General features: G+C 42.0%; 1 protein-coding gene across 3 annotated transcripts in view; it reads right to left on the bottom strand.

Annotated features, from left to right (window-relative positions):
* The window catches only part of NUMB (NUMB endocytic adaptor protein), a 92,232-nt gene extending 78,512 nt beyond the window's left edge, over positions 1–13,720 (bottom strand). The window contains exon 1 of one of the 3 annotated variants that reach the window (XM_058837905.1): positions 13,620–13,720. The gene's annotated coding sequence lies outside the window, so the exon portion shown is untranslated. The other 2 variants (XM_058838072.1, XM_058838315.1) reach the window with 2 other exon arrangements.
* Between the last annotated feature and the right edge of the window lie 2,472 nt (positions 13,721–16,192).

The raw sequence follows: 16,192 nt of genomic DNA, 5'->3' as shown, positions 1-16,192 counted from the left end.
AACATCCCATCAGTGAATTTCAAATACTATCAAATTTAGAGGCTTTTAAAACAAAGAGCAGGAATAGATTACAGTGTCTAAATGGCAAAAGCACCTAGGCTTTATAATAGCACACACAGTTCTCACCCACAATAAAACAGAACTGACAACAGTTATGTTGCGAAGTTTGGGGAAAAATTAATTTTAATAAAATCAAACCATACATAATCCCAGTAAGATTTTTCTAGACCAGATGTCCACATCACAGAACTAAAACTGGAGGCAATGTGTTTCAAACCCTGCTATTTTACTGCCTTTTTAAAGTCAGACCTGCACACAGACAAGTTCTTTAGAGAAACAGGAGAATTTAGACCAACAGAGTCAGAAAACACCATAGAAATGGCAAAGATAAAGTACTAACATATAGCTGGATAAACACAGCAGGCATCTTTACCAGGAAAGCAGATCAAAGTGTACTTAATATTCAGTTTCTTCTCCCAGCTTATATGGAACATGCAAGTTTACTTCAAAATAACTTTTAAAAATAGAAATTACTTAGCATTTAACATCGTGGAGTTTTGCAGAAAGGTTGGCTGGAGCAGACTGAAATTAAATATTTCCTCCTATCAAAATAAAGTTTCCTGAGTCTATAATCATGCAGCATTTTGTTCACAGCTAAAATTCTTTAGCCCTTCCATAAGTACAAGGTGTTCACCTCCTTAATAACTAGATGATGTTGAAGAATTTTCCTACTTGAACTCATTTATACTTCAGGTTTCCTTTAGAAAGGCTATTTATATTTAGGCTACTTAGATTTAACAATTATATTTTTTTTCTAAAAACTCTGTATTCTTGGCAGACTTTGGGGACTAATAGCCTGATAATCAGCTACGATGTTCCCAGTCCAGATGTGGGTATCTGGTACTGCTACAGCCTTTTGCAAAGAAAGTAAGTTAATGTTCAGAGGTACTGACTTGATGCTTCACTTACACAGACTACAGTAATGAAGTGACCATGTCACAGCTACCACCTGTAACATGGTAGATACAGTGAAATGATGGTTATACATCTTTAACAAGTGAAAGATGGAATTCTACAGGTTGTACTGAGGCAAGGAGCTGCACCTGCACTCCCCAGTGTCTCAGGGTTTCAAGGGAAGAAATAAAACGCAGCCTTCCTGAAAGCAAGAGCTGATTAAATGAAGACATTTTGGAAACTAACATATAAATGCTTATTTCCATTAGAGCATCAGTCTCAAAAAATCAATGCTCAGAGCTCTCTGTAAGAGGTGGCTCCTGAAATAAACAAGGTTTTGTAGGCAGACTACACAGAAAAAAGCTGCTTAGTCCTTCCCCTGAGAGGCAGAAAGAGCAGTCAGCAAGGGGGTGAAATGAAAACACACATTAAGGGACCACAAGTAATAACCTCCTTCCTCTCACAGCCTAAACTTTGCCATTACTCAAGGTTCTGTGTAAGTGAAATTCTCTAATGGACCTGTTCTTATGCAAGACCAGCACTCGTTCCCTCTAATCATGGCTGTGCAATTCACCCTTACCCACATAACATCAACCTACTGCCATTTGACCAAGCAGCCATCATTTAAAGCAAAAAATCACACACAAAGAGTGTTACATCCACACACTAAAGAGGGGAGAAAGAAGTCCCCAAGTCAGTCACCACTACTTCCACCATTCTCATTTCCTTGAGAAGAGACCCTCACAACAGGGCTAGGAAGGCTATGCTTGCCCTTGGCCCAACTCTCTACTCCACTACATTTTTCGTTTCTTTTTTTTTTGAATGAGAAACACTTTCAAAGTGATGCCATTAAGTACTTTCCCTCAAAAAAAGTTGAAAGACTGTACTTTTTCAAGAGTGGCTCCTTTTTTGTTTACTACCTTGTGCAACCTGGCCTCTCAAAATACACAAACAACTTCCTTTGCTCTAAAATCATCAGCATGTGACTTGTAGATGGAGACTGAACTAGGTTAAACTACCTGTAAATTATTTTCTCTATTCCCTGCACTGAAGAACTTAAATTATGACTCACTCACATTTGAAAGCAGTTTGCAGGAGGTGGCTATACCAACCCAACCGCCCGGTGCTCCCCCTAGCTCCCGTTCTTCCTTAGACAGCGTTTGCCAGACCACTTGGAGACAATCCAGTTCATCACAGCAACAGAAAATACCTTGTGCTGGTTTCATTGAATGATTATGGTTTATGAGAAAGTCAAATACAAAAGGCACAGCAGAAGTACACAATGGACAGTGAGAACAGTTCTTCCAGTAGCAGCAGGTGGGTTAAGAATTCATGAGATATCCTGGTTCATCCTTAGACACCCCCAGTACAGTCACTGCCAGAATCAAAACCATTTGTTTTGATCCTGCTTGGATCAAGGACTTGCTTGGGAAACACATTTTTGAGCTAACAGCTCATACCCTCATCCGTTTCTCTGAATGTCGTAACCCTGTCTAGAGGCACATCTATCAGACATATGTTAGAAGGAATAACCCATTAACCACAGAAATGTTTTAAACTTCCAAAGAGGCTTACAACTATAAATCTCAAGGGTTAAAAGCTACAAAGTAAGAGGACTTGAGTCTAGACTTCTACACTGAGCAGTGAATACCCTTTCATTTCAATGAGATTCTTCCATTTCTGACTTTCCACCATACACAGAAGAACTAAAACATGATTCACTTGGAGTTTGTCATGCCAAGAACCTAAATGTTAATACTGAAAAACTTAAGTCTTCTGTATTTAACCACAAATAATCCATCACTGAATACATCTGTGGAACAAAATTAAAATTAATCCAGATCTCACAAGTCTGCCTTTCACTACTAGACCCTACATCTTTTGCCTTGAAGTTTCTATGGAAAGAAATTAGGAGAATTGAAAAATATATTAAAATAAACATGAAGGAAAAAGAAAAGAAAACAACAGAGGATCCATGAACCACCTTCCTTCTCAACGAACCTGTGCTGTACCATGAACCATTTTAATTTGCAAAATTACCAATGAATTTGCAATTTTCTTTAACATCCTTTATCTCCTGTGTACTACAAGAATTTTGACCAAGTCCTTCACATTGGACTTACTTCACTGATTTCACAGAATCACACAATCTGCTACTACCCTGTTTCTTCCCCTTTCTGATATTCAGATGTTCTATTACTCTCAGTTAGAAGAAACATTCTGCTCCTTCCTTTAAGACCACTACATAGTGATCTAGACTTACTACAGAACAAAGGTGAATTTTAAGCATGTTAAACTACTCTGTTCAGTCTTCAGATGAACCCCAAGTGATATTTCTATAGCCAAACAGATGAGTCACAAAAACCTTAAATGGATGTGAAGAACCTCCCTAATTTTGCTCTGGACAAGACTGAAAGTAATGAACTATGTTACAATCTAAACAGCAATCACAGTAACAAATTTTCCATGCATGTGAACTTAAATTATCTCAACTCATATAGGAAATTATAATATATATAATGTCAGAAATAATACGTATTAGTGACAGTTCTCTTGTTTAAGTTCTTTACAAATGCTATTGGGACTAAAGGCCTGTGGGGAGGACATGGGGACACAATTTCCTATCTTCAGAAAAATAAAAACACCTTCTAAATTGTATGAAAGAATCAGATTAAAACCCAGGAACTTCTGTAACCCAGTTCCAAATTTAAAACAGCAGATAATGAAGTCCCCAAAGTAAACACAGAATTATGGCATACCTCATTTAATACAGTAATGCAGCTTGCTTTAACACCTCCAAATAAATAAGACTGGTCTCCATACACTCCATACCAGAATTACTAGGGGAACATGACCTGTTAAAGAGCATATTGAAGCTAAATACATACTCGTTACTGACACCTAATACATCTACATAAACTGTGTGTTTATGTTTTTGTTTTTAAAAGATTAAAAGACTGAATGTAATGCTTCTGGAAAAAAACAAAACAAAACAAAAAAACTTTAAAAAAATCCCCAAGACCATCCTTACTACATCCCTAAACTAATCACTGTCTTCAATAACAATGAGTGCCTAAAAGAAGCAAGAACTGAGAGTTACCAGAATTCAACGCACTCATTGCTTAGATCTCAAGAGCTATTAAGTCCTGAGTAGGAAGGCTGCTCACAGTACCATGCAAACAGCTGTGGAGAGAAGCAATTCCCAGTATATTTCACACTGGTACCATCTCCAACTTTATGAAATGAGATTACCCCAAAAATTAGGCCTACAACTTAAAGCCAGAATTGTTTAGAGCCCTGGCAGCCATACATGCCTGATAAATAAATACCCCACCACAGGGAAAACCAAGGAAAGTGCAATGTAAAACCACAATTTTTGGTCACGAACTGTGGGCATTATCTATGCCCCGAAGTGTATGAAATCATGTTCTGGAAGATAGAATTAAGTCTAATGTAAATTTCAAAATATGACAGCTATAGACATTTTACACCTACCAAAGAACACCAGTCCTCATGTTTTGAGGGTGATATAATGCAAGACTGGCAAATACCAGTCCCTTTCCACTAAAGAAACTGGGACAACTCACAGCAGATTGATCTGGTATCTCTGTACAGGACTAGACCGGATGCAGTGCCATCTCTCATAGATGAGTCAACACATCATTAGCTATTTCATGATAGCAGCTATTTCAGCTGCAACTGATCCGTTTTTATACGTGTGATGTGTCTCACAGCAAAGACGCACATTAGAAAGCTGAAAGACTGTCTGAAAGAGGAAAAGAAGCTGGTGCAGCATCTACCTAGACTAAACTCTGAAACAGTGAGCTGAACAATGAGCAGTCATTTACAGTGTAAAAGCCACATAAGACTGAAGTAAGCATGTTTGTATATTTCTAAATGCAACTAGAGCCAGAGACAATGTGTGAAGGGAAGCAAAAAAAAAGTCCTCTGTAAAAGAAATATTTCCCATTCTTTGTAGAAAATCTGAAGGAAGGAAGGAAGATTTTGGGACTACTCTTTTTTTCCTTAAGGTAACATTAACATTAACAAGATAAACTGTGTCTTCTTGATCACCACATTAATCATTTTAGCATTTGCCTACACTCAGCCCACACCAGTCAGTTCCATTTCTCACTTGATCTAATGAAAAATAAAGACATCCATTTAGTTACTCCTCTTTACTTGTGCTCAGATGGCTGCACAGCCTTTTCTTGCAGAAACCCCAACTTCTAGGGCCATTATGGGAGGGGACAGAACTAATTCAGGCCACTAGACTGTGAGGTACTATGTGAGGAGCCAAGGCAGTGAGTAGGAGCCAGCTGGTTTAAACAAGATGTTGGTATCTGCTACAAGCAGACAACAAAACAATGTGACAGTACCTGGAGATGTTCTGTCACTGATGGATCCGAGATGTGCTCCCATCTCTGAAACATGAGTCCTGTAACAGCAGCTCACTGCTCACATAATTGGACCTACAGACGCTTCTTTACTAAAAACAGAAGAGCCATCATTACTTGTGCCACAGAAATCACTTATGCATCTAGAAGAAACTTTAGGGAAGAGCTCCTGAATGCATAACCTCTCAGGTGGGATCTTTGGAGGGTGAAGGAGGCAGGCAGGCAGGACCATTTCCAAAATGAACTACATCACAGTAGCTGCATGCACCGGATCCATGTCACTTCCTTTTAGCAACAGCACAGCCCCTCTGTTTGTCCTCCCCCACCCAAAGCACCAGGGCTCAGTGGTTGCAGAAGTGAAAACAGGGATTGATCCTGCTGAAAACAAACCTGGAAAAAGGAAATAATTTATTCAGTTAAAGAAATGAATATACAATCAAACAGTCCTGGGATGTTGAACTGCAATTCAGAAGTGCAAGAAGTTTAGCTGTCATCAGGCATAACTGGAGATAAGTCGTGATCCAGTATTTCAGAAAATTCCAGGACATGCCACATTCCATAAAGGTTTCTTACCTCTGAATACATAATTCATTTTTTGAAATTTTTTTTTGCCTGAAATGCAGGAGATGAAAGAGAGCAATACACTATCAAATCAACCAAATTCCTGCAAGTGAGAGAAAATATCCAACAGGAGAAGGCAAGCCATTTTGTAGAACTTTTTTTTCCACAACCAAGTTATGATAGTCACTCATAGGAAAACACTGCAGTACATTATTATGAAATTAAAGCAGAAAATTGAGCAATGAGGAAATCAAGACAGAATCAGAAAGGTTTTAATCCTGGATTTCCTCAAAAATTATTATTGTTATAATCTCCTTCTTTATCTTCCCTATGTCTTCCAAAACAAGAATTTCCACAGTTCAGGACCTCACCATTTTTGGTTTATCTGTATTCCTACCTCAGCGCTGCCTGCCCCAGAAGAAAGGAAGAACCATGTCTACAATCCTAGAATAACAATTTAACAGTGGTTAAATTTAACAGTAGTTAAATTATGATAGAGCCAATTTTTTTTTTTTCTCTGCTTGAATGATAAATATTCTTTACACCATATGATTTTCAGAATTCGGTCCTTGCCTTTAAGTCAACAAACACTGTAGGCAGACAAACCACCTTGCCTTTTCTAGTCACAGTTAAGTTCCTGGTCTGTGCAAGGAGAAGATGCTGAACACTGTGGATATGACTGACTATTTTGAGAACAAACTGTAACAGGCAACATAAAGAATGCTCAAAGCAAGAGTTAACTGTGCAGAGAATAACTTCTTGCAACTGAAAATAAAATTTTAAGTATGGGACCATATCTGAAATGTGAGATAACGGACATGAATCTGTATTATGTCACATACATCAATAAAAGTCACATCTGAGAAACAAATTCTGTACTTCTAAGAACAAGGAAAACATTTAGATAGTATTAAGCATATACCTCTTTAAAGGGGTGTACCCTACCCCACCCGACAGCAAAGTAATATTCATGTATTTTGGCGTTAGAGTTTGGGCCTAGCAAATCTTACATTGATAAACAATCCACATTGAATACTAGCATGATGCACCTATTCATAACACATGCAGTTTGACAAAGAATTCAGTGACTGTCTTCTACTTTCCAGCAGCAAACAGCAAATCCAAGCCATAGGTTAGATTTTACACATAAAGTCGAAAAGGTTGTTAAAAACACAACTATTTTACTGACGCTTTCAGAAATTATCCTACCAAAAAGATACAGGCCAACTGAATGGCAGTCCTTCATTCCCTTGCAGGAGGCTGGCTTTCTGCTACCAAGCTAAGAGAACACACAGGAGTACCCAGCTGCTCAAAGACTGAGGGGCTTTTTACTTATTGGCTGCTTACTTGACACAGGAAAATCCAGGCAAGGCACAGTTGAGAGACACTTTAAACTAGCAAATGGCCTCTGACATATTCACGTCATTTAAAAAAAAAGGAAGCAATCTTCATGTGTAAATAAATAGATATACAAATGTCATGATACTCTTTCAAAGCTACCCTGTGCAAATGCAGTTAAAGAGCACATCACATAAAATATGCTTCCCACATAGACATTGAAACCTACACAGAAATACCAAACTTTATAGACACAAGCAAAATTGGACATCAATATTAAACTCTGATAATGTTCAAGGTCTGTTAATATGAGAGCACACAAATAATCCTAACTAGTAACTAGCTTCCTGATAATTCAACTGGGGTAGGGGGAGAGGAAAGAAACCCCAGAAAGCCACTCTATCAGTAGGTATGTGCTAAAATACAAAAAGTAAAACCAACATCACAGCCGCTGAATCCTCTAAAGTCTGATTTATGTAAGACCTTAAACTAGACAATCTAATTCTAATACTCAGATTTTCAGACTGGGTTAGGGAATTTGATGCACAGGTGATACACATTTCAACCTGAAATGCAATGACTCAACATAAATGCAGACTCTGCACTGATCAGAACTACAAGGAAGACCTCGCACAGGAACCCTCAGCCCAAAGCACTAAACCTTGACTAGTACCACACTAATGACGGGTAAATTCTTCCTCAGACTTTTTAGACCAGATTAAGCCTCACAGGCTTTTTGGAAACAGTGTCACATCTCATTCTTTTAAATCAAAAACAGTCAGCAGAAATATCATGTTAAGCAGACTCTGACAATAAAATTGCCAGCCTTAAAAAAAAGTATATGCTAAAGACATAGTAGTAAAGCACAGGGAAAGGTTGGAAAATTCATCTGACCCACTGCTGAGACATGAGGCAGCCACAACCCTCAAAGCACAACCTATACAGCTCTATAGTCCTGCAGTTACAGCCACCTGTACAAATCAAATTAGTAACAACTGTCTTTTTGTAACAAAAAGCATCTGCTGCTTTTTTTCCCCACAGAATTTAGATTATTAATTTGAGTAAGAAACAAATACTGGATACAAAACCAACCCCAGCAATTAAGTTTCATGGGACTATGGTATTCAGCTCCTTGCTTCATGTAAACTGGTCTAGTGCTACTGAGTCCCAGAAAAAAAAAAATCCAAGAACAAAATTAGAAGTTTGATGTTAAACACATTTGGAAGGCAGGAACACACTTGCTTTTCCCTTCTACTGTGGGAAAATATAAATCCAACACTTTTATCATTAGTTACTAAACAAAAGCTAGACCCAGCCTATATTAATTGCGAATCAAGTTTCTATTTGTGTCATTCCTCCATATGGGGAACAAATTCCCTCACATGTCTCCACAGATTTTTACTACAGAAGTTGATTAATTAATGCCTTTGAAAGAAGACTATCCTCACTTAAAATCTTAAGGCAACACCTAAAGATATCAGCTAACTAAAGACCCAAGCATTTATGAGCCACTCAGCATTCACAAGGCACATGCTCAGTGGTGCTCATCAGCAAACTGCACAGCCTTGGAAATGCTGAGGTATCTCTAGTCCTGGTGGATTACAGAAATAAGCTTCTTTAACAGTCTAAAATCAGTCCGCTGCTGAGAATGGAGCCTCTACAGAGGCTTGAATTGCATTAATGAAGTTTAAACAACATTTAAAGTAGAAGGAAAGAGAGATCGTTGATGTTTGGAGTTTTTGCCCCAGAAAAATAAACTGATTAAGAGTGGTCACATCCAAATTTAGAATAGCTATCACACAGTAAGAGTGGTTCTGGCCAAGCACGTTTTTTCTTGGTTCAGAAACACTTGTAGCTCTTAGATGAGAAGAAACCCAGGCCACTGACCAAGTACAAACCTACAGAAAGCAGTTCTGAAGAGTAAACTGTCTATGTATACCTACAGTACTGCTTATAATCCAGTTCACCAGGAAGTTCCAGTTTGTTGTTTCCCAGAAAAGGAAAGGTAATCAGAAAAAGATTCCAAACAGTTTGGTCCAAGTCTTAATAAACTGTACTTGAAACCACAGTTTCACTTAGAAGGCTAACAACTTTGATTCTGTCTTCAGTATCAAAACTCATCAGCAAAATCTAAAAAATCCTACAGATTCAGCACTCAAAGAAGCCAAGAGCTTGTTTCAGATCCCCAGACTCTGAAATTAATGGCTGCACATTTTCCTCAAGAGCACCTTTACATTTTGGCATACATATTCCTTTCAAGCAATTTCTCACACGCAAATGAATTTGTCCTGACACACTTTCAGTCACAACTCTGCAGAAAAGAAGTCAGAGTACAGAAACATCTTTAAGCCATCACATCTGGTAATTACTACTACAGAACACCAGGACTCCACAAAGAATTACTGTGTAAAACAAATGCCAAACAAAGCAATTCACATTTTCAGAGCTATCTCCTAACCACACGCTTCAAAGGAGTCTGGATGAATGTCTAATTGCAGATACATAAGACATGATGCCATTTATACGTCCAAACTGGGGTCTGCCAGTTGCAAGTCTTGGTCAATAAAAATGAAGGAAAATAAACAAACAAGAAAAAAAAAAGAAAAAAAACAAAAGGAAAAAAACCCCAAACAACAACAAAACCCACATCCTGCACAGCAGAAGACTCTTCCTGATCTTGCTTATTATTAAAATTTTCTTCTTTCTGATGCAACATCTGCTTTAACTATGCATTATAAAGAACATGAGTTCAAAATGAGCATTTGATGGATCCCACCCTTAGGACGAGAACAAATCCTCTTCCAGACACTTCCTCAGCTGTGTCAGTCTGAGGTTACTGTGCTGAGCACATCCCTAGTTCCGCATCCTCTGCCCATTACTGTTACCACCCACATCAACGTGCCAGCTGAGAGAAATGGAAGAACGCCCTCCAATTTGTTGCGATTTTTACCTGCCAAGCCAGCTTGATACAGTTTGCTATAGGTCTTTGTTAACCCAGGCCATGCTGATGAAAATGTATGGTTGCAGAAAAGCTCAGACAGTTCAATCAGAGCTCCTATGGCCCCATCTTCAACCCCATTTCAATGCAAGTCCCATTTCCACTCCCTGACCTAGATGATTAGCCAGTTCAGACACACGATCCAGCCAAAATTCAACAAAACCAAAAAAAAAAAAGCAATTAACTACTAGCCTAATTAACTCCCTGACTTTACTTAACTTGCAGCCACAAAGGCTTCCTTGCCAGCAGCTGAAGATGCAGTAAAGAAGGAGACATGACCACCAGAGTTTCTGTTTAAGCTGCCAAGTCTATTGACAAGCTTAGGCAAAACTAAAATTGAGCTGCTTCAGCAAAGAGTGGTCACAGCCTCCTCCTCCTCCTATGCAAGCAATAACATTTGTGTAGCCATGAAGTCAGTTCAGGCAGTTGATCCAACTGAAGCTTAACATTTTTCTGTACAACCACTTTCAGCTGGATCAGCAAAGAAAGACTAACAGGGGGAAAACAGATCCTTTTGGTGAAAGCATTGGCAGAAAAATCAAAGCTGCTCTGGTGGTAATGCAATAATATGATTGTAGAGACATGTTAAGTCTTAGCTTGATTGAATTTATGCTGGGTATTCTGCAGCAAAAGAAAGGCAATATGCTCCAATCTCACTTATTAATATTGCGCGATCAACTAAGACTAAACAAGAAATTTGTAATTTTAATGTATGTTCAGTGATCAAAGCAAATTCCAAAAACAAGACTAAGGACAAGCTTTCACATTAGTTTAAACCAAGCTTGCTTGATAAGCTGGCAGAACAAATAAGAATATAAGTAAACTTTGACCCCTCCCCTAAAGAAAAGAACGAAGTCAGCAGGGTGTCAGACGAGTACATGAGTGCAAAAAGTAGGATAGAACTCTAAAGTCATCAACTGGACCAGCTGAGGCTGCCAATCTCTTACTTAATACATTCTGTAAAACATATTTTCTAGAGTCCAAAATATTTCATTTCTATAGTATTAGAGCAATTAAATTTTCTCCAATGTTAGGCAGCTCCATCAATATTACTAGTGATATAAAACCAGCTATAGGCAGAATTCAAGAATCCTGCACAGTGCTGTAATAGGCTCTCACAAACACACAATAAAAAATCTACTACAATATGTTTTTCCCAATAGCTTATATTCCTGGGGAAGGAAGCACTTTTGCAAAGACTTTCACTACCATTTCAGAAAGTTTTTATTCCATCATATCCATTATGGTAGGAAAGAAAATTACTTACAGATCATTCTGACACCAAGCTGCTCTATCAAACTACAAAATGTAAGACTTAGAAGTCTGGCAAGTTTTAAGAGCCCAATGTGTCTTGTTGGTTTGGGTTTTTTTCTTCCCAAAAGCATAATGCTGTCAAGCTACTAACACAAAATCAGAAGGTTTCACAACACTAGGTTGAGAAGATAAACAAACTTGTCTACTCTGTCTAGTTTACATGCGCCTTCAGTTTCCACACATTAAGCTGAATAATGAATGCAGGAAAGTAATTCCCAGGATGAAAAATAAATTTTCTGCTAGTAAGGATTTAAATGGCTGATTTAAATTGCACTTCACATGTATACTTTAGGAAAAAAAAAAATCTTTTACGTGTTATGTTTAGAGTCCTGTAAATCTGAATTTTCACTGAGGCTTTACAGCCTCATGCAATTACAGATTAAAAAGCTTTTACTGTAGGATAACTCAGGTTACCAAGACTCTTAGAATCACAGGCAAGGATGAACACATCTGAAATTCATTGTTTTGGATTTCATTCACATTCTTATTTCTTCTGTAAGACTTTTGCTAAGGGAAAAAAACAGCACTTCCACAGACAATTGCCAAGAGATGAAGAAATGGAAAACACTGATGAACAGAAAAACAATCTCTTTCTCTATGGTAACTATTAACTTCTGCATAATCATAAAGACCATTTTAGCAGTAATCACAGATCAATAAGTCAAATAGAACTGAGTCAGAAATCCATTGAAATATTTACATTTTTTGTTACAAGTCATACCTAGAGTATTACTGTAGCCAAAGAGAATGACTGTGCCTTCCATTTTACTCACTCTCCTCATTCAGGAGCCTATCTCGAGATGCAGAATGATCAAAAATACAAAACGGGAGTGCAAAACAAAATGCCCTAAATGGTACAAATATACATTGTTGACAGGTATAAGCTTCTCCTACTCCAGACAGCTGAATTAGGAAATATTGACAACAACACAGAAAACACAGCAGGACACAGAAAAGGTCCCTTATAATTTCATAAACCATTAATGAGCAGGTTATATAAATCTACTGGACCGAACGAGTTGTAGATCAGAGCTGCTGCAAGACATTAACTCTACTGTTAGGAATACATCATTTCATTCTTGAAGACTGTTCATCTCCATGAGCGCAATGAAGGGAGTTCAGGGCATTCCGAACGGGAGCTGCATTTTAACCCTTCGTGACCGACCGAGCACGGAGCGGGGCGATGCTCCCCGGGCCCGCCGCAGCCCCCGCCCCGCACGCTGTTGCTCATCCATCCCTCTTGCGCCCGCAGGACGGGCCGAACCCGGCCGGCTGTTCCTTTGTGCAGCCTGGCGAGCTGCCGCACACGCACTGAGGCACCGGCCAAGCCACGAACCGGGTGAAAAGAGACGAGCCCCGCTGCTCAAGGGGCCCTTTCCCCTACAACTCCCGCTGCCAGACTGGGTCGTCAGCACCATCGCCCAAAAGCCTCATTCCGACGCCTACCGAACTTCACAGCGCCCCAGCCCCAGCTGAGACGGGGCAGCCCCTACTTCCCGGAGCCCCCACTCGCTCCCACGGCCACGCAGGGGCGGCAAGCGATACAAAGCGCCCGGGAGCGGCCGCGCCGGAGGGACCCTTTGACGGAAACCTGGCCGGGATTCAAGGCCTAGGAGAGACCGCAGGCACAGGAGGCAGCCCCGAGAGAACCCCGTGAAGCGGCGCCGCCCCAGGGGTCGCTCCCTCGGGCCGGCGGCTCGGTGCTCCCCGCAGGGCCCTCCGTTCCGCGGCCGCCCCCCGCAGGCTCCACCTGCGCCGGGCCCCCGCTCCACCGCACCCCGGGGATCGCGCCCCACCCCACCGCCCCCCGCCGGGGCGGGGACCGGAGGGCGCCCCCACAACGCCCCCGGCCTCCGCACGCACTTTCCCGGGGTACCCCTGCCCCGCCTCATCCCCTCCGGTCCCTCAGGCTTCCCCCGCCTCCGGAGCCCCTCCCGCCGCCGGACCCACCCGCGCCCCGCGGGGTTTGGCACGGCCGCGTCGCGCCCGCCGGCGGTTCCAGCTATCGGCCGCCGCGGCGAAGGCCCTTCCCCGCACCGCGGCCCGGCCGTGCTCACCTGCTGCCCGCAGCCGCCTCCCTCCGGCGCCTCCTCCGCCGCCCGTCGCCACCGAGCAGCGCCGCCGCCGCCGCCGCTCCGCCCCCGCCCCCTGGCCGCCGCTCCCGCCCCCTCCGCCAGCCACGCCTACTCCGGCGGCTCATTGGCCAAGCGCCCTGAAGTTCGGCCTTCGGATTGGTGTGAGGAACCGCCCGTCAAAGCCTCGCCCCGCCCATCCCCGCCCCACAGGTCCCGGGTTTTTTATTCACGCCGGGGCTTTGGCGCCCCCAATCTCTCGCTGTCGGTTCTGATTGGCTGACGCGGTGGGAGCAGCGCGCCAGGATTGGCTGCCCGAGGTGCCACTGCGGCGCTGGGCCCGTCCCCCCGGGGCTCGGCTGCGCGGCGCGGCGGGAAGGCGGCGGCCGTGGCCGGCCCGAGGTCAGGGGTCGGGACCCGCCCGGCTCTCGGGCACCTCCCGGTCGGCGTCCCCTGATGCGCCAAGGAGTGATGCGCCTTCCACCCCCCCGTCTCCGGTTCGGTTCAGCCGTGGTTCTTGTCTCCTCACGGCTGCCACGGTGGTGGCACCAGGAGGAGGGTCGCCGCAGCCCCAGTGCCACCTCGGTTTGCCTCCCGATAAACCATATGTGGTGACTGACACCTTCCCTGGTGGCTGCAGCGAGACGTGCTGCTAATGCCAGCTCTCCAGAAACGTGATGCCCTACATCAGCCTGAGGCCAGGCTTGCAGGAAAAACGCGAGCAGGCTCCTTTAACCTCCACGACTGAGACTTTCTGAGAACCACAGTATTCTCAGGATATCCGTCCTTCGGCCCAAGAAACACTGGTATGCCTCCATTTTCGAAGTGGAGACAGTACCAGGTGATGAATTCAGCAGGGAGGATGTGCTTCAAAGGGGAGTCACCCAGGGGAATCCTCTGGGAGCAGCACCCTTACCACTGCACATACGGGGCTTGGCCTGAACGCGTTAACCAGAATGCATATTTCCAACAGCTGCCTCCTCTCACCAGACTTTCGAGCAGCTACTTCATCCAAAATGCAAGCCAGAACAGTTCCCGGTGCATTCAGCTGGGGAAAAAAAAAAAAAAAAAAAAAAAAAAAAGTAATTGAAATTCAAAGATTACATGATGTTTCTCTCCATTATTATATTCTCCTGCATACCCCATCTCCCTTATTCCTCTTTGTTTCTGAATCAAGCAAAGAAACAGAGCAACAAAGAACACGGGCCATAATGTTGGCTGGCAAACATCCAGAAAACAAAGCAACTGAAATCACTGGGAATTTCAGAACATCATGTGCAAAAATCATTTACCAAGTTTACATAGGAAGTGCTCAGGCAGAAGTATGAATGCGACACTAACTCTGAGTTTCAGACTGATACTCTGATCCTCAAGTCATCCCTTGTTCATAAATTAAATTGAGCAGATGCAAGGGTTCTCCTTACATCCTTTTGTATGCCCCTTTGCTTTCCAAGGAAAGCAGAATCAAGGCAGAGACCTGTCTTCCCTCTCAAATATTCAAAAATTATTAGAGGATAAGATATTTCTACCAGTCCCAAGTTTTCTTCTGATTTTATGAAAACATTCTTGACTTAACATAGCTCTTAACATACTGAGTTCCCAGTACCTTCAGAGTAACACTTCATCTTATTCACAGTCTCTGGACTTCTGACAGAAATTTTTGTAAAGCATGGAGCCCTTAATTTCTTATGAAAACTTAATTCCAAATGAACAATTCCCATATTGTCAAGAAGCTCTGCTTCCAAATGAAAAGTATAAAGGAAAAGGCCAGGACATGCTATTATAAATAAAATATAATGTATGCTTCAGCTATTTATAGCTTTTTACAAATATTTATTAGATAGCAAAATTCATTTGTTGCCATTGCGGCTTCTCTGCTCAGCTGATAAGTTGACCTCCCCATATGGTCGTTGGTGACTGAAGGGAAAGGGGGCTGTGCTGGGAAAGGAAAGGAAGATGACCCTAGAGGTCACTTAGCTGGACATGCTGAGCATCCAGCATAACAATCTGCACATTCACAGTGCTGCGCTGCGGGTCCAAGGCACGTTCTGTGTACTCAGTCTTCCCACAGCGTTTCCATGGGAGGGGGAGAAATTACTTCTCCAAGGTCTGATACTGGAAACAAAGCTTCAAATGCTTTGATCTTCATGGATAACAAAGAATTGGAAGATACTTCATAGTATTCACAAGAAACCAAACCAAATTTGTCCCTTATTGCCTTTTCTCTAAGACTGGGAACAGGGCTCGCTGTGTAATACACAGTATTAATGGACTTGATTGCTCCTGTCATGCCCACTGACTCCTGTCAGCTGTGCCTTTCTAGCCAAGATCCTTCCTGGACTCAGTGGGACAGCAGGAGAGTGCGCTATTCCCTAAGGACCTGAGAATATATTACACACACATTCATGACAATGCAAACTCCTTTATCCCCACTGCAGATACCTGGAGGCTTAACATCGTTCTTCCCTATTGGTTATCTAAAATAATGTCAGTGATTAAATCTCCTTTCTCTAATCAGACCATAATATTATCCCTTCTAGGAACAAGCCATGCCAGTA

This window comes from Poecile atricapillus, chromosome 1 (genome assembly GCF_030490865.1).
Source record: "Poecile atricapillus isolate bPoeAtr1 chromosome 1, bPoeAtr1.hap1, whole genome shotgun sequence".
Taxonomy (NCBI): domain Eukaryota; kingdom Metazoa; phylum Chordata; class Aves; order Passeriformes; family Paridae; genus Poecile; species Poecile atricapillus.
Note: the sequence above shows the minus strand (reverse complement) of the source record. Positions and strands in the feature narration are given on the sequence as shown.